We start from the raw sequence: 21,044 nt of genomic DNA, 5'->3' as shown, positions 1-21,044 counted from the left end.
CACAAAACTACATTCTGATGCTGACAGGCCTTGGAAGCCAAATGTAAGGCACTCTTAAGTCTTGGTTTTGCAAGTTCTCTCTCTATTCAAATGAAAGGGTGGTCAAAATTCAGGCCCCAGAAATACTGCTGTGTCATCCCTGTGTTAATGAGCCTGGAGAGGTGTGTGAGATAACTGTAATGCTCTCAAATAAACTGGGCTTAACCATAGGTTCTGAGTCTTCTATTTGTAATTTGGGAGTAATTAGTGTTAGGGGGATAAATTATTAGCAACCTTATTATATCAAGGTGACCTAACATAGGACGAATAACGTAGCCATTTCTTCAAAGACTGATTTTAGATCAATATTGTTAAGCGATGTTGCCACAAATGCTGAAAATCTAGGGAAATCTGCTTCATTAGGAGTCTATAATTAATGATGCAGTAAGATATTTTACACCTGTGGGCTGGCAGGTAGAAAAAATCGTCTCAAAATCTTTAATACTGATCTAAATCTAGGTTTTTCATTCAAACTTAGAAAACAAAATTCTAAGCAATATATTTTCTAAAATGTCAATGCTATTCCAACAACATTTGCAAATGGCTGCAGAAGGTTTCGGAGAATCGTTTATTGATCAAAACCAAGAGGGGATCCCTGGGTGGCGCAGCGGTTTGGCGCCTGCCTTTGGCCCAGGGCGCGATCCTGGAGACCCGGGATCGAATCCCACATCAGGCTCCCGGTGCATGGAGCCTGCTTCTCCCTCCGCCTGTGTCTCTGCCTCTCTCTCTCTCTCTCTATGACTATCATAAATAAAAAATAAAAATAAAAATAAAAAAAAAAAAACAAGAAAAAAGAAAATCACTGGCTTAAAGATTTATTTACTTATTTTAGTGGGGGTGGGGGAAGGGCAGAGGAAGAGGGAGAGAGTCTTAAGCCCACTCTGCCAGGGCTGAGGTGACTGGGGGCTTAATCTCATGACCCCAAGATAAAACCAAGAGTGAGGTGGGGTTTTTTTTTTTTTTTTGAGTCAGACACTTAACAGGCTGCACCACCCAGTTGCCCCGAGAACCACTGGCTTAAAAAGGCCAAGATGAAGAAAGGTTTTGAGGTTAAACAATGTACTTTGAGTTTCAAAATTCATGAATAATAGACCACGTAGGTAATATTTTATAATTCTAATTTCAAGGATGTGGTATGAGAACTGAAATTAACATTCTCTTTTTAATGCTTCAAATGAAAAGTGTCCATTTATTAAGCACCCACAGAGCTCCAAGCATTGTAGGAAACATTAAAACACTTGTTCATACTCTTAGAGAAAAATTGCCTATGTTGTACTCTCTTTTGCATGGCATTGACATTTTAGTTCCACTGTTGTAAAATGACGAGTTCTTCAAGACTTGCTCAAGAAAGAAGTCTCTGATCCATAGAAGTAGATCATGCAGGAAGTTTCTGTCAACTGTGACACTTAATGTCCTCTGCCCCTGCAACCACCCCACCATTCCTCCTCCGAAGCCTTCACTTCCACCTTCTCTTGTTGCCTCTAAAACCACCGCCTTGGCCACCTCCTCCTCCTGTCACCACTTCTTGGAGGTCCCTTCTCACCTGGAGGTCAAGGTAAAAACCTCTGCAGTGGTAGCAGTTTCTATGGGTCTATATAAAACTTCTGCAGGTTTTTAAAAGAAAATGCCTTCATATTTTCTGACAATTTAACAGAAAAATAAAAACCTCCAAGCCGTCCAAATAGTTCACCCACTTTACTAATTTGTTCTTTGTTCTCTAAGTAAGTAGCAGCATTGGAATAAGGCACCTTAGTTTCACCTGTAGCACATTCACAAGCTTTGCCATCTTCACAGGGATGTGAGAACTCTCCTAATAGAACTACATGCTCTGGAGGGCCTCGGTCTTGGCTTTTGCTAAAGCCGCCCCTTCCACCTCCTCGTCCGGATGCTCCTCTGTTGCCACCACCACCTTCATCTCAGAAGTGGTTGCTGCTATGGCCACGAATGAAGCTGCCACCTTGATTGAAACCTCCATGATCTCTGCCTCCAGAAGACCTGCCTGTTCCACCACCAGCCTCAAGGCTTCAGGTTAGTGCTCTTCCCCCAGCGGGCAGCAAGCTCCTTAGGCCCATCCCCTTCCCATCCTCCCTCCCCCACAAAGCTGGGATCCCTGTCCAGCTCCATTGGATCCTCAAAATTAACACTCTTTTATGTAAGAGAAACATTATAACCCGGCATCTTACCCAGTTTCCTCCTCACTAATTGGTTCCAATTGGGTCACTTTCCAGGTTGACCAGATATCCAAAAGTTTTCTGTCTCTGGAACACAATATTTAGGGATTAGGGAGGTTTAAGGGTAATGGGGTAGGAATGCCATTTACTTGAGGGCTAGAACAGTGGTTCTCAAACTGTAGCCAGCATCAGAATCACCCGGGGGGCTTGTTACAACATAGATTGCTGGAACCAACCCCAGAATTTCTGATTGAGTAGGTCTAGGGTAGGACTAAGAACCCACATTTCTAACAAGCTTCCAGGTGCTCCTCTGGGTAGCCCAGGTGGCAGGCCACTATTCAGGACCAGGGGTCTCAAGCTGGTTGCACATTATTGTCACCTGGGGAGGTTTTTAAACTCCAGATGCCCAGACCAGTAACATCAGATTCTATGGTGGTTATGATTAGGCTTCAGTATCGTTTTTTTTAAAGCTCCCCCATAGACTCCAAGGTGCAGCCCAGGTTGGAAAGTACCATCCAATCTCATAGTGGTTCTCAGCACAGGCTATACATTAGAGTAACCGAGAAAGTTTTTTTGTTTTTAATTTAGGTATAATTGGCACACATAAAAATTACCCTGCTAATGGGTCCAAGTTAGTGGTTCTTATTCACAAAGTTGCACGGCAACCACCACCACTATCTAATTACACAGCATATTCATCACCATCTAGGGAGATTTTAAACAACATTCTGATACACGGGTTCTACTCACAGGAGATTCTGATTTAACTGGTCTACTGGGTAAAAGCATCAGTGTTTTTGTAAACTCCTCAGGTGGTTCTATTGCCTAGCTAGGGTAGAGAACCACAGTTCCTTAGTTTGGTTACAGACCTTCCAACACTGTTTAAGGAATTAATACTTATTTAGGGAGTTTCATTGACCCTGTCAGGGATGTTGTAAATATAGAGGAACTAGCACACATTCTGTCTAGACTCCTGCTTGTCCATTAAATGTGCTCAACCACAACACAAGGGAAGCATCATCCCTGATTTCTAGCTCTTGGAGCAGAGAGCTAGGGGGCCTTTATCAGATAGATCTGGAGGTGACTGTTGGTGAGCCTGGCTCTACTGCCTGCAGTACTTCCTTGCAAACCCAAGTCCAGTTCTGGAGACTACAGGAGCCTCTGGAGGGCTCAGTGGGCCCTCAAAAGTACTCAGAGCTGCTAGTAAATTTTTAAACATTTGCTTCTGTATTTTTAAGAAGCTCATTTTGTAGAGACCTTTGGTCTGACATTATTTCAGTGTTGGCCTTTTGCCGTTCAAGGCACAGAAACATTTTGAGTCTGGGGTCCTGCAGCTGTTAATTGCCAGACATTGGATAAAAAATTCTGAGCTATAGTTCAGAGATGTTCATAATTAAGGAAAATCGTGTATTGGGCACATTCATCTCTGGAAAATGGATTCAGTGGAAAGATCATGAGATTTTTATGTCATGCAATATGGATTCAATCCCCGGTTCTGGCCCTTGCCACTAATGTGACCTGGGCAAAAAATGAGCACTTACAATCTACAAAAGGAGAAACCAATAATAATAATAATTAATAATTAATAATAATACCTAACTCACCTTTAATAATACCTTTACATATTTTTGTGAAAATTGAATGGTATAGCTCGAAAAATGGTATAGTTCACATGAAAATGCTTTATATACTATGACACCATATAAATGATTATGCTTTAGGATATAACTAGACGGATAGACATATGAAAGGAAGAGAGAATGCATAATTTATAAATTAAGTTGATTTCTTTTGATGTGTAGACAGTTTGAACCTTAGGACCTCAGGAGCAAAAGGCTACTTTCTCCATAGATCATTTAAAAACAGTTATTGCCTGAAATCTGGATAATGAAACCTCATTTAAACGTTTTATGGAGAAGGAGATCCTAAATTAGTATCCTTTAAGTCATCTTTTTCCCCCCACTTTCCCTTTTTTGGGGTCTTTGTTTATACAGAATTAATTATGTTTCCTTACTCTTAGTATTTAAAATTGGTGCAAGACCCTCCTTTTAATTTCTTCTTCTCCTTCATCCTTATCCCTGATCCCATTTCCCATCCTTTCATAGATCCCCATTCTTTTGTTTGCAATATGGATGCTTCCAATCTACCTTCTATACCTTAGTTTATGTGGCTACATGTGTAGTTGTAAAAATATTGCTTGGCATGTGTGAAATTGTTTCTAGGCATTTACACATTTCTTATTTTGCTATAAACCTCATTTATTTCCTGTAGCAGTATGTTTATTTAATTTTACCATGGTAAGAACATTTATATGAGATTTACCTTCTTAACAAATTAAGTGTATAATACATTTTTGTCAACTATAGGTACAGTGTTGTACACCAGATCTCTTGAGCTTACTTATCTTGCTTAACTAAAACTTTATGCCTGTTGATTAAAAACTACCCATTTTTCTCTTTTTCCAGTCTCTGCAACCACCATTCTACAATTTGATTCTATGAATCTATTTTAGATATCTCATAAAAGTGGAATCATGCAGCATTTGTCTGTCTATATCCGGCTTATTTGACTTAGCATGACATCTTCACAATTCATCCGTGTTGTCACATATTGCAGGTTTTTCTTCTTTTTAAAGGCTGAAGAGTCTTCCATTGAATGTATATACCATTGTGAGATCCAGTTGTGCTATTATATGAAGATTGAATTGATTTTCTTTTGTTCACTGCATATTATTCCATCTTAGACAAGTACTCTATCATACTCTTCCCCTAGTGAGGGGCACACATGTTGCCTCCAACCCCCACCACTAAAAACAATCATGCAGTGTCCTCTCTGAATGTCTCCTGTACACCGTTATACCAAGAGTGGAGTTCCTGAATCACGGGGGATATACAAACTTAGTATCACTAAATCCTGCCAAATTGCAATCCAAAATGATCACACCAGATTACGCTCCCACCTGGTCTGTAAGAAGGTTCCTATTGCCCCATATTTTTGCTGGCAGGTGATATATTCAGTGCTTAAATTTTGTGAGTATGAATAATATCAGATGATATCTCCTGATAGTCTTAATTAACATTTTTTTATTATAAGTGAAATTAAACATCTCCTCAAATGTTTTTTTTTTTTTTAATGATTAGATTTTCAGTGAATTGCCTATTCATATTTTTTACCCATTTTTCTATCGGGTTTCTATCTTTTCCTTGTAAATTGTTGAGAGTTCTTTATATATTCTAGAAACTAATGGTTTGTCTGTCATAGATGTTATAAAGATCTTCCAGTATGTGAGTCACTTTTTAATATTGTATATAGGGTCCCTTGTTCAATAGGAACTTTGAATTGTTTTGATATAGCCAAACTCCATCCTTAATTCTTTTTAGGGATTGTACTTTGAGGGTTACTTTTAAGACATCCTTTTCTACCTAAGGTCCCAAAGGTTCTCATTCAGGGTCTGCCTCATAACTTTATTATTAATTTTTCACTTGTTCTTTTACCAGTAGTATATTGCTTTAACTGTGATAGTTTTTCTTAATGTCTGTAGTATTTCTTAGTATCTGCTTAGGTCAAGCTCCTTATTTGCTCTTCTTTTTTAAAAATTGTTTTAATTGTTTATGGTCCTTTATTGTTCTACATTAATTTAAGAAGCAGTTTTACCCAGTTTTCCCAAAATATTCCACTGAAATTTTTATTGTAATTGCATGGAATTTTTAGATCAATTTATGGAAATCTACATCTTTAAATTATAAAGGTATCACATCATTTATATGTGTGACTTTCATTTATTCAAATCTTCCCTCTTTTTTTTTAATTTGGAATTTTAATTATGTACATAAATAGCAACATGGGAACGAGGAGTTCTAATGCTGGACATTATTTCTCTAGGTGAAAGGATTTCCAATTAGTCCACTTGTAGTATGGCATCACCCAAGATAACAAAGAAGCCTAGAATAGTTTTTCCTGAAGAAGAAAGCCAATTTACTACATTCAGAACTGACTTCTCTGCCATTCTTCTGTAGAAAATGCATGGAGTTTCCAATGTTTACCTATAACTGATTAAAATGGGCAGAGCATGGAGCATTCTACTTATTTCCAGGTGAACTCTTCACATTTCCTGGCTGGACAAATACGATGGCTTGTTGTGGATAATAAAGAGAGGCAGCTAGTCCCATGAGCCCAGGTGGATGCACCAGCTTCTTTCTTTCTTTTTGACCCTCTAGCCAAAAGAAGTCCAACAATGCCAGCAAAACCAATAACAGCAAGTCTTGGAAAAAATCCAGGAGGTGCATTTTGGAGATATTCATAGCTGTCTAACCCCCACTGAACTAAGCTCTGCATCTTGGGCTTCGTTTGTGAGTACATTTCCTGACACCAACTTGTATATGGCTTGCAATAATGTCAGAGATGTGAAATGCTTTCTTCAAGCTGGGTCGTTGGCTCCTTCACATATTTAGATTGACCCTCAGGAACGGAGTAGAGTGAAAGCTCATTAACCTTCACAGAAGTTTTGTGAGGTGAGTCCCTTTTAGGTGATGCATAGACTTTACAGGTGAGCAGACTCAGGCTGGCTGGCCCCAGAGACGGCCGAATTACCTTGAACATGTTGCTGACAGAGGTGGCTCCAGTGGGGTCCTTCCCTCTTCTTTTAAATTTAAATTTTCCTCTATAAGGACCATCATTAGGCCAACTCGTAGTTTTTAGCGTTTGAGTTATTGTAAATAATGTTTTTATTTTCCATCACATTTTCTAATTAGTTATTGCTGGTATAAAGGACTGCTGTTTGTCTTTGTTTAATGATATTTGTATTTCTCAACCTTGCTAACCTTGAATTCCCTTATTAATTTTCATAGTTTGTAACTTCTCTTGTACTTTATTTTTTTTTTAAGATTTTTATTCATCCATTCAAGAGAGGCAGAGATGTAGGCAGAGGGAGAAGCAGGTTTCCTGTGGGGAGCCTGATGTGGGACTCGATCTGATCCGGGGACTCAGGGATCACACCCTGAGTCAAATGCAGATGCCCAACCGCTGAGCCACCCAGCCATCTATCTCTTGTGCTTTAATGTAAACTATTATATAATCTACAAACAAGGGCAATTTCGTCTTCACCCTTCCAGATTTTTTTCATTATTTTAACTTATTGTCCGATTGTACCTGCCAAAACCTCCAGTAATAGGATGATTAGTTGCATTCGAAGAAATTAGTCTTGTCTACTTCTAGACCCAGTTGCATTGTGGCATGAAATCCACTATCATATATTCTTGATTAAGAATGTGGTAGGGTTTCCCATAAACCTTTCGTATGCCTGTGGTAGGGAATGGGGAGGAAGCAGAATCAGGCTGAGAAGGAAATACATGAAAAGTCCTAATAGGGACACCTGAGTGGCTCAGCAGTTGAGGTCTGCCTTCGGCTCAGGGCGTGATCCTGGGGTCCCAGGATCAAGTCCCGCATCAGGCTCCTTGTATGGAGCCTGCTTCTCCCTCTGCCTGTGTCTCTGCCTCTCTCTCTCTCTCTTGTCTCTCATGAAGAAATAAATAAAATCTTTAAAAAAAAAAAAAAGGTACTAATAAATACTTACAAAGCCAGGGACTCCTACCAAAAGCTGAGTAATTATGGTCAAGGTGCATTTTGATTTTACATTACTTGAGTGCTTCCTCTAATCCAAATTAGGTCCCTTTCCTTCTTTTCCCTCTAATCTCTTACACTTTAAAAGTGCTCTGGAAAAAAACTACTATGATTAAATTTCCCCAAACTCCTCCTCATCATGTGCCCATTGGCCCTCCTGTCTCTTCCTCCCCCCATCCTTCTTGCCTACTCTATTAGGTAGTATAACTTATCTCTCAGAGAAAAAAAAAAAACAACCCTTCCTATTGGGGAAGAGGGAGACAGAATATTGAAATAACAAGTGGGAGCAGCAAAAGGGGTATGAACATTCCCTTTGGTAATGTGCATCCTTTTTGCTTATCTGATTCGGCCCATTGGGGCAGATCATTAGATATTCAGGTAGAAATGTTTGCAAAACTTCAGTTCCTTTGGCTCTATATGCCTCTGCCCTACCAGCCTAACCATGGTTTGTTCCATATGACATCGACTTCCATCACTGTTGTGTCCTACTGAGGTAATCTAACATAGCTTTATTTACTTATTTCTTTATTTAGCTGTATCGCACTGTTGATCCATTTTGAAATTACACTTAACTAAGCTTCCAGTGTTACCCAGTTATTTGTATAATTAATTTTTGGATCTAATTCAAAGATTCTACATTTGTTCTTTTTAAAATTCCATTCCAATGCTCTAGCTTATGAAGAGTTTTAGAGACTTGTCTCTGTTATCCAACATTCTATCTAGTGCTCCAATCATCTTGTCATCTGTAGAATTTGATAGGAAGGCCATCAGTGTGCTCATCCAGACCTTTGATAAATATGTCAAAAAGGACAGGGCCAGGGAAGGACCCCGAGGCACACCACTATAAAATTTCCTTCAGGTTGACATGGAATTAGCATTCTTGGACATGACTCTTCAATTATTGATGAAGTCACCTGACTGTACTTGCATCCATCCCACATTTCACATGTTATCCACAAGGATTTCCTGAGAAACACTGTCAGATTCCTTGCTGAAATACTAACACACTGTGTGTGTAGCACTTCCTTGACCCACCTGATTAGTAAACCCATGTATTATTCAGTTCTACTTCAATTTCAAATGACAGAATTTCAATTTAAACTACATTAGGCAAAAGATATCATTTATAGGTTCACTTAACTGTATATTCTATGCCCTCAGAGGACCGGTTCTCTCTACCATCCTTTGTGTTGGCTTCATTCTTCTGCCATCTCTCCACTCCTGACATCAAGATGGCTACCGGCAGTTAGAGGGTTTTTCTCCCAGTTGCTCCTCTAGCATCTGAGAACTGAGTTTCATTGTCCCTGACAGGATCATGAGCCCATCTGTAAACCAAAACCAGAGATGTGATGATCAGGGTGGCCAGCCCTGGGTCACTTGAGGCTGTTCCACCCAAATTACAGGAACCGAGAAAACCTCAAAGATAATAATGCTATCAAAGGAAGGATAAATGGATATTTCCTACACTTAAGAAAAATGTTTTACTTCTCAGTGCTACCTCCTGATCATATTGTTCCAGAAATTTATCTCCTGAGAATATTGGTACCCATAGTTCAAGGATCACTCACATTATATCTACATTTATATAACCAGTTATTTTACTTATCTATAACTATAACTATATACATATATACAGATAATTATTATGCAGTTGAAGTGATGCACTGCTTGGATAAACAATGCATCACCAGAAGTTTAGTTCCATAGGGATGAGTAATAAGTGTTCTTCATTCTGCAGCTGGTCAACTGACTTCAAACCCACTTACCACAGAAATCTGACTAAGAGAGTCATCTACAGATGAGGGATAGGATGCATCATGTATGCATTTTGTGGTGAGCTGTCCTGCTATAAAGAGATAATTTCTTGGCCCTGGTTCATTTGGAGCAACGGCACTACATAATACAGAATAGAGTGGTCTTAAAGCAAGACGGAATGCCAGGGTTGAAAGCTATAAGAATAAGAGCTATATTTTGGCTTTAATATAACTTAAAATCTATTATTAGATGGATCTACTATTAGATGGATTCTCCAAATGCATTTAATGGTCTAATTGGTTTTTCACCAAGGCATTTTTCCAGGCACTTAATTTTATATGTTCTGACAACATTCAGATCCGTAGAGAAGTCTCACTCACTTAGTACAAACCTGCTAATGAGAAAATGCAGTGGTGAACATTGGAGAAAATGATCTTAGAAGACACATTAAAAGCTGCTTTTGAAGGAGAAAATCTTGGAAATTTTTATATCACGGAGTTGATCTAGAATCATTTGTAACCAGACTCAGTGGTCAAATGAGGACATTTCAGGTCTGATTTCCTGATGAGAACAGCTGTCTCATGTTATACTGCTGGGACCCCACTGATGCTTGACCACCTCAAACAATGCAATATGGCCTTGGCCCAAACTATATACCTCTATACATATTGGGTGTGTCTGTCCTTTTTCTGTCTTATAGAATGCCCTGATTTTGTGTGAACTTGATGTTATACAGAGTCCATACCTGGACAGCAGCAGAATCACTATATCTTACACTGAAAGGTAAATAGGAAAGCAGCACAGAAATATCAGGAGGATTGCCAGGTGTCAGGAATATATTACACTTTTACTGAATATATTAAATGTAAAAATAAAAGCAAAAATCTATTGGGAATTTTGCTAATAAGCTAGGTTAGTAAGGTATGAGGGACTACCCTCCGAGAATATAGAGAAAATAGTGGATATTTCAGGAACCCAGTGGGGAAGACCAACAAGCCACTTTTTTTTTTGACAAGCTAGAGCTAAGCCATATAACCATGGGAATGTTAGGACATCCTAGCACTTTCCAGACTGATCGATAACATTAAACGTTGCAGTTAAGTCTGACAAAATGAAACTAGCAAGAACATATCAATGAACACAAAGAATCTGATCATTATCACTCCTAGGATGTAAAGAACAACAACAAAATTGTAATTTATCTGAGTGTCTTGCCATTAGAAAATAGGGCTGAGTCTTAATTTCCTTTCCCATTTTCACAATAAGATAGTCAATCCAGTGCTCCAGGCACTATTACATTAAATATTGATATAGCGTCACTGTATAGTAGGTTTTCCTTCTAAGAAATTGATAAATTCTTAATGAAGAGTAGGGAGACAGAGCCCAACATGAATGGATAATTCGTTCAAATACAGTTGACTTTTGTCTTTAGAGTTGTTCTTTTTCTACATTACATAATGAATGGTTTTTCTTTGGAATTTAATTTTTCTGACACTAAAACATACATACTTAATAAATCTTTCTAGATTTTAAATGAACATTCTTGGAAAGCTTTCATTTGGCACAAATAATGATGAAAAAAACCTAGCAAGGAACCTCATTAAAATCTGTATTTTTAATGTGAGGCCAAACTATTAATTGCTCCTACTTAGGAATAAAAGAAAATATCTGGTTATCTGCACAGTTACTGCTAAAGTTGCCTCTTGAACATTGAACATTGGTAGCTCTGAGGCTACCAATGTTCTCTATGCTCTAGACACATGGGAGAAATGGGAGACTCTAGAGCTCTGAAACTAACAGGGTCTTGAGATGTCCATCTAGAGCAGAGCTACACAAAATCATCCAGATGCCAGGTTGTCCCTTGCAACTTAAAAGATCAGCTCCATTCACTTCAGCTCCACAAGTTCCCACTGAACATTTAATACAGAAGTGTTTTGAGAAAGCTGGAGATAGGAAAGGTTCAGGAGACACAATTTCAGTCCTCAAAAGATGTATCACCCAGGAGATACTCAAAGCGTACACGAGAGCTAAGCAGTCAAGCTAGATGAAGAGATTCTAAGTGAGTGGAGTTAACTAAGGAAGGTTCTTCTGGAACTTTGAATTGAACTGTAAAGAAAATGACAGAGTCACTTTTGGCCTCAGCTAACACACAGTCATGCGATATCAGTCAAAGAGTCCTGATTCAGATATGTGGCAGGAGCTGTCTTTGGATGAAGAAAAGTACTGGGGAATGCTCTTTATAAGTTAAAAATATGTGTTTTCTGGAACTGAGTGTGAATTCTTCTAGAGATCCCATCAGAGCACTGCTCAGAGACTGGCCAATTAGGTGTTCCATACAACCTTCAGATGACCTCTAACAGGTAATCAGCAACTGAAGGGCAGCCCAGACTGTCCAACGGAAACAGCAGTGGAATAAGATTAATCCTCTCATATGAAAAAGATCACTTGGAGAATGAAACATACTGGAAAATGAGACAACCCAATAAAAGAGAGAACACGGACTGTATTTAGAAGAAGGAAAGCAAGTATCTTGGGAAACTCTGAAGGGTGTTTTGAATGAACCACAAACACAGGATTAAAGTTTAAGGAATTAAAATAAATTAAGAAAAGTAGCTAGGAACAATTATATGCTAAGATTAACAAGCATTCCTACTGATTGGTGCCAGGCCTTCTGGGTGTATCTGAACAAGAGACATTCAATCCATGCTGTGAAACAACTGAATGCAGAGTCTTGGATTTGTTTTATGGCTCTGGTTTTGGTATTGTGAATGCCTTTGCTTTTGAGCATTTCTTTTTGCCTGTGTCCTTGACTGCCTGATGGAAACTATAGCTCTATATTTTAGTTGCATTCATCCATGGAATTTCCTTAGTTACTCATCACTTCACATGTGTAGATTCTTTCAGTATTTAAAACTTCCTCTGGCTGACTATTCAATCTCTTATCAGCACAGGCTGTAGGGCAGGTGGTTGACAGAATGGCTTTAGAGTTAGGCTGCTACCTCTACATCATAACCCCACCATTTATCATTTGTGTTACCTTAGGCAACTTACATAAAGTCTCAGTCTATATGTTTCCCTATCTGTAACATGAAAGTAATCACACGCTCATACACGGTTGTGAACAAAACAGTGATAATGTAAGAAAGGCGAAGCCCAGTGCCTAGTCTAGAGTTGGCTTTCAAAAATTTTCTGCTATTACTATTAAAATAAAAAGTCATATTAAGGTTAATTAACTTGGTTACAAAGTGGATATTAGGGCAGCCCAGGTGGCTCAGTGGTTTAGCACCGCCTTCAGCCCAGGGCCTGATCCTGGGACCCAGGATCGAGTCCTGCGTCAGGATCCCTGCATGGAGCCTGCTTCTCCCTCTGCCTGTGTCTCTGCCTCTCTCTCTTTCTGTATGTCTCTCATGAATAAATAAATAAAATATTTTTTTTTAAAAAGTGGATACCACAGCTGCAGTTTCTTAATGTCGTCATTAAACATTTTCCTGTCTGAATGTCCTACTAGCAGTCAACAACTAATTCCAGGCGAACTTCTGAATTGTTTTAGGTCTTTTCTAAGGCTTTTAAATGACAAGTGACTCAGATACTGACCTGACTTTTTGGAATGACAAGAACTAGACTAGACTTGCAGGCAAGAAGTTGACTTTTATCAAACACTCATCCTTTGCTCTTCTTTTTTTTTTTTTTCCTATAGAAATTTCTACCTTCTAATTTTTGTTTTTGTGGTGTTTGTGCCTTATTATTTTTCTCCCACTAAACTGTAAGCCCCAGAGATGAAGGGATCTCTGTTTTATTCATGGATATATCCCAATTACCTAGAAGAGTTCCTGGCATAGGAACTCAAGAAACATTTGTTGAAATGAATTAATTACTATTAGTTTTAGGGCAATGAGCATCACAAAGGTGTTCAAGTTCTTAATTTCAGTTACCTGGCTTTGGACCAGGTTCATTCCACTGTGGATTAATTAGGGCTGCTATGTCATCATATAGCCTTGCAGTCTGTACACTGAATAGCCCTCAGAGATGCCTCTCACAGAGAATACACTCTCTTCCTGCTCCTTGAGATATGGGAAGCAGAGGGTCTCTGGTTGAGCAACAATTAAATGTGCCTTACTTTGGGGTAGTGTAATATACAGTCCTGTCAACTGATATGCTTACCGACCAGTTGGAGAGATAGGATAATTATAGAGAGATAAGTGAAAATGTAAGACCCTATCTAACCTGTGCCTGAGGAGTGATGGTGGCCTTCAGTCTGGGGAGAATGGGAAAAGAATAGACTAGAGGCAAAAATGCATTGGCATGTTCTCAAGATATCAAAAAGGTCTATGAACTGTGGCCAAAAGTGTGAGGAGCAGTGCAGAATTATTAATGTGGTAAAAGGAAGTAATCCTCACAGACATCATCTCTTCCAAACATTTACTGCTCAAAAACTGACATGGCTTTGCCCTCATAGAACTTACAGTCTGTTGGGGTTGACATAATTAATTAAATAATCACTCAAATACATGTAAAACTACCGTTCCTTGGGAGCACTTAACACAGTTAACGTATGCTATTAAAAATGTGTATAAGACCTTCTACCAAGGTCAGGGGAGTCATGGGTAGGCTTCCTTAAAGAAGAGAAAAGCAGAGGGAATTTGCTTATTTCTCCCACTATTAAGACTTAGGACAGAAAGTATTCTATTTTGCTTTTGTGTTCTCAGGCAGCATATGAAACACAAAGTATGTTTTTGTTGAGTGAATGAATGAAGGCATATGGATTTCAGAGCCTTGAATGCAGAATAGAGGGTTGAATCTTGTTCTAAATTAGATCCTATTCTGCGTATACCTTTACTAAGCTCATAGGAAAGTCCATTTCAGTCACTATTCTGCTGTTTCCCATTCCAGGATCACACCAGAATCTGGGAAACTTATCTGGATCCTAGAAGAAAGGTGTCTGATCTCTATTATCTATTCCAGCCTGAAGATGCTGACCATTCTTATCTACTGAGTCCATAATAACAGCCCCTTGAAGTCCTGTGACCCCCTGATGTTTTGGACACAGTAGCTTATAGGAATCTTTACTAAGACTGAACATGGTCTCACCTCCAGGATATACCCTAAAGCCATTGCTTTTGAAGTCTTCTCTCCTATGGGGCCATTACCATGGAAGGCACACTCTATTCCCTACCTCAGTAACCTTGAAGCTCTTTTCTAAATCCAAGACAATTATTCTCTGTCTCCTCTAGCAACCCTCAAAGTCTTCAGAGAACTCAGATTTTAAGGAAATGCCTTAGTGGCATCAGTTAGTACAAATTTCCCTACTAAGGAAGAAGAGACCCCCAAAACTAGGCTTTTTGGAATGTGGAGGAGAAAAATAGGTGGAGTAACCCTTGCTAATGAATATCTCAAGTGTTTTCCTGCCACACCTGGATATTTGGAATTTTCCCTATAGACAATATGGCGAAATGATTCTTCTGATAACAGAATCAGAACAATTTGGGGAGTAGAAGGCATTTTTGGGAAACCAGTTAGAAGCATATTGCTAAAATCTAAACATTATGTGACAGATCCTGGACCTTAGTGGTGGCAGTGGTCATGGGAAGCAGGGCAGACATTAGATGCATATAGAGAAGACTTTAGGGGCATCTAGGAAGATGGTACAGTGGGAGGATCCTAACCTCACTTTGTCGCACGGATACACCTAGATAACAGCTACATTAGTGCAGCTAACCTGGAAAACAAACCAAAAAACTGACAAAACAGATTCTCCACAGTTAATTGTAGAGAGGAGGCCAAAACAGTGGAAATGATGGAGTTCAACTGAGAACCAAAGTAACCTGAGAGGATAACCACAAATGGGAAGTACAACACCAGCACAGAGGAGGGACAGCAGCAGATACCACACCAAGTACCCTAGATATGGGGGACTTGCATTTGGAAGATGGGTCCCCAAAATATTTGGTTTTGAAAACCAGAGGAGCTTGACTTTATGAGATTTTACAGTCACTGGGGCTTAACAATGGGAATTTTATAAATCAGTAGGCTTAGTTCTGAAAGACCTAGAGAGTGATAGGAACCTGAGTCCCTGCCCTAAGAGAACCAGCACATTAAACAACCCCTCTGAGATATAGCATAGAAGCAGCAGTTTGAAAAGCACCTTGAGGGCACCTGGGTAGCTCGGTTGGTTAAGCCACTGCCTTTGGTCATGATCCCAGGGTCCTTGGATTGAGCCTGGTATCAGACTCCTTGCTTGGCATGGAGCCTGCTTTTTCCTCTTCCTCTGTCTGCCACTCCTCCTGTTCATGCTCTTGCTCTCTGCCAAATAAATAAAATCTTGAAAGGAGGAAAGAAGAAGAAAGAAAAAAAGAAAGAAAGAAAGAAAGAAAGAAAGAAAGAAAGAAAGAAAGAAAGAAAGAAAAGAAAGAAAGAAAGGAAGGAAGGAAGGAAGGAAGGAAGGAAGGAAAGAAAGAAAGAAAGAAAGAAAGAAAGAAAGAAAGAAAGAAAGAAAGAAGAAAGAAAGAAAGAAAGAAAGAAAGAAAGAAAGAAAGAAAGAAAGAAAGAAAGAAAGAAAGAAAGAAAGAAAAGCACCTTGAGTATATCAGAAGGAGATTTACTTACTAATCTTAGTGTACCCTGGAGGGGCAGGGATCTTTAGGAGACATCTTCAAGAACAGAAGGGCTGGCAGGCACCTTTCTTCCCTTCCCTCCATCTAGATACCTGGACACCTGTGGAAAACAATACTAACTATCTCAACATAGTTTGCTAACACTGCACACCTGCCCCTGTGTTCTCCTGCAGATCTACTCAATTGAACCCGCCCCACTTGGCAAGAGTCCCTCCAAATGGATGCCTGACATCTCTCATTCTGCAAGCAGCTCCAACAGTAACCAGCCCCACTCCAAGGTGACTCTTGACCTGGGCAGATGGGAAGATAACCATACATGCCAGTTTGACTACAGTCCCAGCAGTGGGCTGGGGAGGGCAGACATTTTTTCTGACTGAACCCCTGCCCACTAACAGAAGCTTCTCAGGGGACAATGCAGGGAGAATGCCCTGTAGTTCAGTGCAATTACAGGCCTGGCAAACAAGTTGAGGGCAGGCATCTGGTCTGGCCCAACCATAAGCCCATGGTGGCCCCAGACTGGCCCCTTAACAGCACAGGGACCAAACCCTGCCCCCAACAGGCAAAGAAGGTCATTGCAGCTGACTGTACTGAAGGCAAATGCGACTTAACCGCAATAGTAGGATGCATGAAGCACACATAGAAGACATCCCCGAAGCACTAGGTTTTGGTGAACAGGGGACATTGTACTATAGGGCCCTATAGGACTTCTTTATAAGGCCACTGCTTTCAAGATCAGGCAATATAGCTGACTTTCCTAATACATAGAAACAAACACAAAGAGACAAAATGAGGAGACAGAGACCTATGTCCCAAATGAAAGAACCAAATCTAAGCAAAAGAGCTAAATGAGGCAGAGATAAGCAATATGCCAGTTATGAGAATTCAAAGTAATGGTCATAGAGACATTGATAAAAGAGTGGAGGGTATTAGTGAGACATTCAATAAAGAGAAAATATAAAAAAAAGAACCTGTCAGAAGCAAAATCAATAACTGAAATAAAAAATACTCTAGAGGGAATAAATAGTAGATTAGAGGAAGTAGAAGAAGAGATCAATGAGCTGGAAGCCAGAGTAATGGAAAGCAAGCAAGCTGAATGCAAAGAGAATAAAGAATAATAAAAAATAAGAATAGGTTAAGGAACTCAGAAACATTATCAAGTGCAAAAACATTTGCATTACCAGGGATTCCAGAAGAAGAGAGAGAAAAGGAGGCAGAAAGTTTATTTGAAGAAATAATAGTTGAAAACTACCCTAATCAGGGGAAGGAAACAGGCATCCAAATCCAGGAGGCACAGAGAACCCCCCTCCCTCCAAAATCAGCCCAAGGAAATCCACAGAAGTAGTGATAAAGAGAGAATTTTATTTTGTATTTTCCAATTTTTAATTTAAATTCTAGGTAACATATACTGTGATATTGGTTTCTAAAGAGAGAATTTTAAAAGGAGCAAGAGAAAAGAAAGCAGCTATATATAAGGGAGACCCCATAAGGACAACAGTTGATATTTCAGCAAAAATTTTGTAGGCCAGAAGAAAGTGACATGATATATTCAAAGTGTTGAAAGGGAAAAACCTGGAACCAAGAGTATTCTATCTAGCAAGGCTACCACTCAGAATAGAAAGAACATAAAGAGTTTCCCAGATAAACAAAAGTTAAAGAAGTTCATCACCACTAAACTAGCCTTATAAGAAAAAGGGATTCTCTGAGTAGAAAGAAAAAGCCACAATCAATAGTAAGAAAATTAGGAAAGGAAAAATTTCACAGGTAACTGAAAACATAATCAAAGTAGTAGATTAATCATTTATAAAAACCAGCATAGAGGTTAAAGCACAAAAATAGTACAATTAATTATATTTATAAAAATCAGTGAAGGCATTTATAAAATAAAAGGATGTGAAGTATGACATCATATACATAAAATATGGAAGGAGGAGTAAAAATTTAATATTTTATAATGGTTTCAAGCTGAACTAACCATCAATTTAATGTGGACTATAATACACATAGGATTTTATATATAAACCTAATGGTAACCACAAATCAAAAACCTGTAATAGATATGCAAAAAAGAGAAAGAAATCTATCATTAATGAAAGGGAGGAGAGCAAGAGAAAAAAGGAGAAGAAAAACAACCATAAAATAAGTTTTAAAAGGCAATAAATAAAAAAATAATAAAAAAATAAAAAATAAAAAAATAAAAGGCAATAAATATGTACCCATTTAAAATTATTTTGAATGTAAATGGACTAAATGCTCCAACCAAAAGCTGTAAGGTACACTGATGGATATAAAAGCAAGACCCATCTATGCTGCATACAAGAGACTCTTTCCAGACCTAAAGACACATAGAGATTGAAAGTGAAAGGGTGGAGAAACATTTATCATACAAATGGAAGGAAAGAGAAAGTTGGGGTAGCAATACTAATATCAGACAAAATAGACTTTAAAATAGACTTTAAAACAAGAGACAAAGAAGGATACTACATAATTGTAGTATCAGACAAAATAGACTTTAAAATAGACTTTAAAACAAGAGACAAAGAAGGATACTACATAATTGTAAAGGGAACAATTCATCAAAAACCAAAAACATACAACAATTATAAATATTTATGTATCCAGGGATCCCTGGGTGGCGCAGCGGTTTGGCGCCTGCCTTTGGCCCAGGGCGCGATCCTGGAGACCCGGGATCGAATCCCACGTCGGGCTCCCGGTGCATGGAGCCTGCTTCTCCCTCTGCCTGTGTCTCTGCCTCTCTCTCTCTCTCTGTGTGTGACTATCATAAATAAATAAAAATTTAAAAAAAAAATAAAAATAAAAAATAAATATTTATGTATCCAATATGGGAGCATCCAAATACATAAAGCAAGTATTAGCAGACATAAAAGAAGAAATTGATACTAATACAGTAATAATTGATACTAATACAGTAATAATTGAAAGTGGACTTTCAATTCCACTTATAGCAATGAATAGAACATCCACACCAAAAACCAACAAGTAAAATAGTGTCTTTGAATGACACATTAGACCAGATGGATCTAACAGAAATATTCAGAACGTTCCATCCTAAAACTGTGGAATATAGATTCTTTTCAAGTGCACATGGAATATTCTGCAGACTAGATCACATGTTAGGCCACAAAACAAGTCTTAACAAATTCAGAAAAATTAAAATCATATTATGCATCTTATTCAACTATGGGTATGAATCTAGAAGTCAACCATGACAAAAAAAAAATCTGGACAGAACACAAATTCATGGAGAATAAATAATATGCTAGTAAATAATGAATGAATAAACCATGAAATCAAAGAGGAAATAAAAAATTACAGAGACAAATGAAAACACAACAGTCCAAGATCTTTAAGATGCAGCAAAAACTAAGAATGAAGATTATAGTAATACAGGTCTACCTCACGAAGCAAGAAAAATCTCAAACAACCTAAAATTAGATCTAAAGGAGAAAAGAAGAAGAAGAAGAAGAAGAAGAACAACAACAACAACAACAACAACAACAGAGCCCAAAGCCAGTAGAAGGAAGGAAATAGTAAAGGTTAGAACAGAAATAAATGAAATGGATACAAAAACAAAAACAAAACAAAACAAAACAAAAAACCCAAAAAACAGATCAGTGAAACCAGGAACTAGTTATTTGAAAAGATCAGCAAAACTGATGAACCTTTAGCCAGACTCATTAAAAGAAAGAGAGAAAAAGAGGACTCAAATAAATAAAATCAGAAGTTAAAGAGGAGAAATAAGAGTTAATATAGAAATATATAGAGTTTATATCAGAAATATAAAGAATTAGAATATTATAAAAAATTATATGCCAACAAATTGGACAATCTAGAGGAAATGGATAAATCCCTAGAAACATCTAAACTTCCAAACTCAGAAAGAAATAGAAAATTTGAACAGATTGATCATTAGCAATGAAATTGAATCAGTAATCAAAAAGATCTCAACAGACAAAAGTTCAAAACTAGTTAGCTTCACAGGTGAATTCTAACTACCCAGCAGCATTTAAAGAGTCAATACCTATTTATCTCAAACTATTCCAAAAAGCAGAATAGGAAAGAAAGCTTCCAAATTCATTCTATAAGGCCAGCATAATCCTGAATCAAAAATCATTCAAAGACGCTACAAACAAACAAAAACTACAGCTTAGTATCTCTGAAGAACATAGATGCAAAAATCCTCAACAAAATATTAGCAAACCAAATTCAAGAATACATTGAAAAAATAATGGGTGACGGGCACTGAGGTGGACACTTGACGGGATGAGCACTGGGTGTTTTTCTGTATGTTGGTAAATTGAACACCAATAAAAATTAATTAAAAAAAATAATAATAATTGCCCACAACCAAAGGATGAAAAGATGGTTTAATATTCATAAATCTATTGATGTAATATGTCACCTAGGGCAGCCTGGGTGGCTCAGCAGTTTAGTGCTGCCTTCAGCCCAGTGCGTGATCCTGGAGACCCGGGATCAAGTCCTACCGCAGGCTCCCTACATGGAGCCTGCCTCTCCCTCTGCCTGTGTCTCTGCCTCTCTCTCTGTGTGTCTCTCATGAATAAATAAATTAAATCTTTAAAAATGAGAGAGAGAGAGAGAGAGAGAGAAAGTATAGAAGCATCTGGGTGGCTCAGTAGGTTATACACCTGACTCTTGATTTCAGTTCAAGTCATGATTTCAGGGTGAAATCAAGTCCCACATAGGGTCTGCACTGAGTATGGGACCTGTTTAAGATTCTCTTCTGTCCCTCCCCACTGTGCTTACTCTTTCTCAAAAAAAAAAAAAAAAAAAAAAAAAAAAAAAAGCTAGTGAGAGAGAGGATAAAAACCAT

The 21,044-nt window shown here is 38.3% G+C and overlaps 2 pseudogenes; both read right to left on the bottom strand.

The window, feature by feature from the left end:
- Positions 1–1,495: 1,495 nt before the first annotated feature.
- LOC121488784 lies at positions 1,496–2,217 on the bottom strand (annotated as a pseudogene).
- Positions 2,218–6,289: 4,072 nt separating this feature from the next.
- Positions 6,290–6,809, bottom strand: LOC121488783 (annotated as a pseudogene).
- Positions 6,810–21,044: the final 14,235 nt, after the last annotated feature.

The sequence above is a fragment of the Vulpes lagopus genome, chromosome 4, assembly GCF_018345385.1.
Source record: "Vulpes lagopus strain Blue_001 chromosome 4, ASM1834538v1, whole genome shotgun sequence".
In the NCBI taxonomy this organism is placed as follows: Eukaryota; Metazoa; Chordata; class Mammalia; order Carnivora; family Canidae; genus Vulpes; species Vulpes lagopus.
This window is presented reverse-complemented; position numbering and strand designations above follow the sequence as displayed.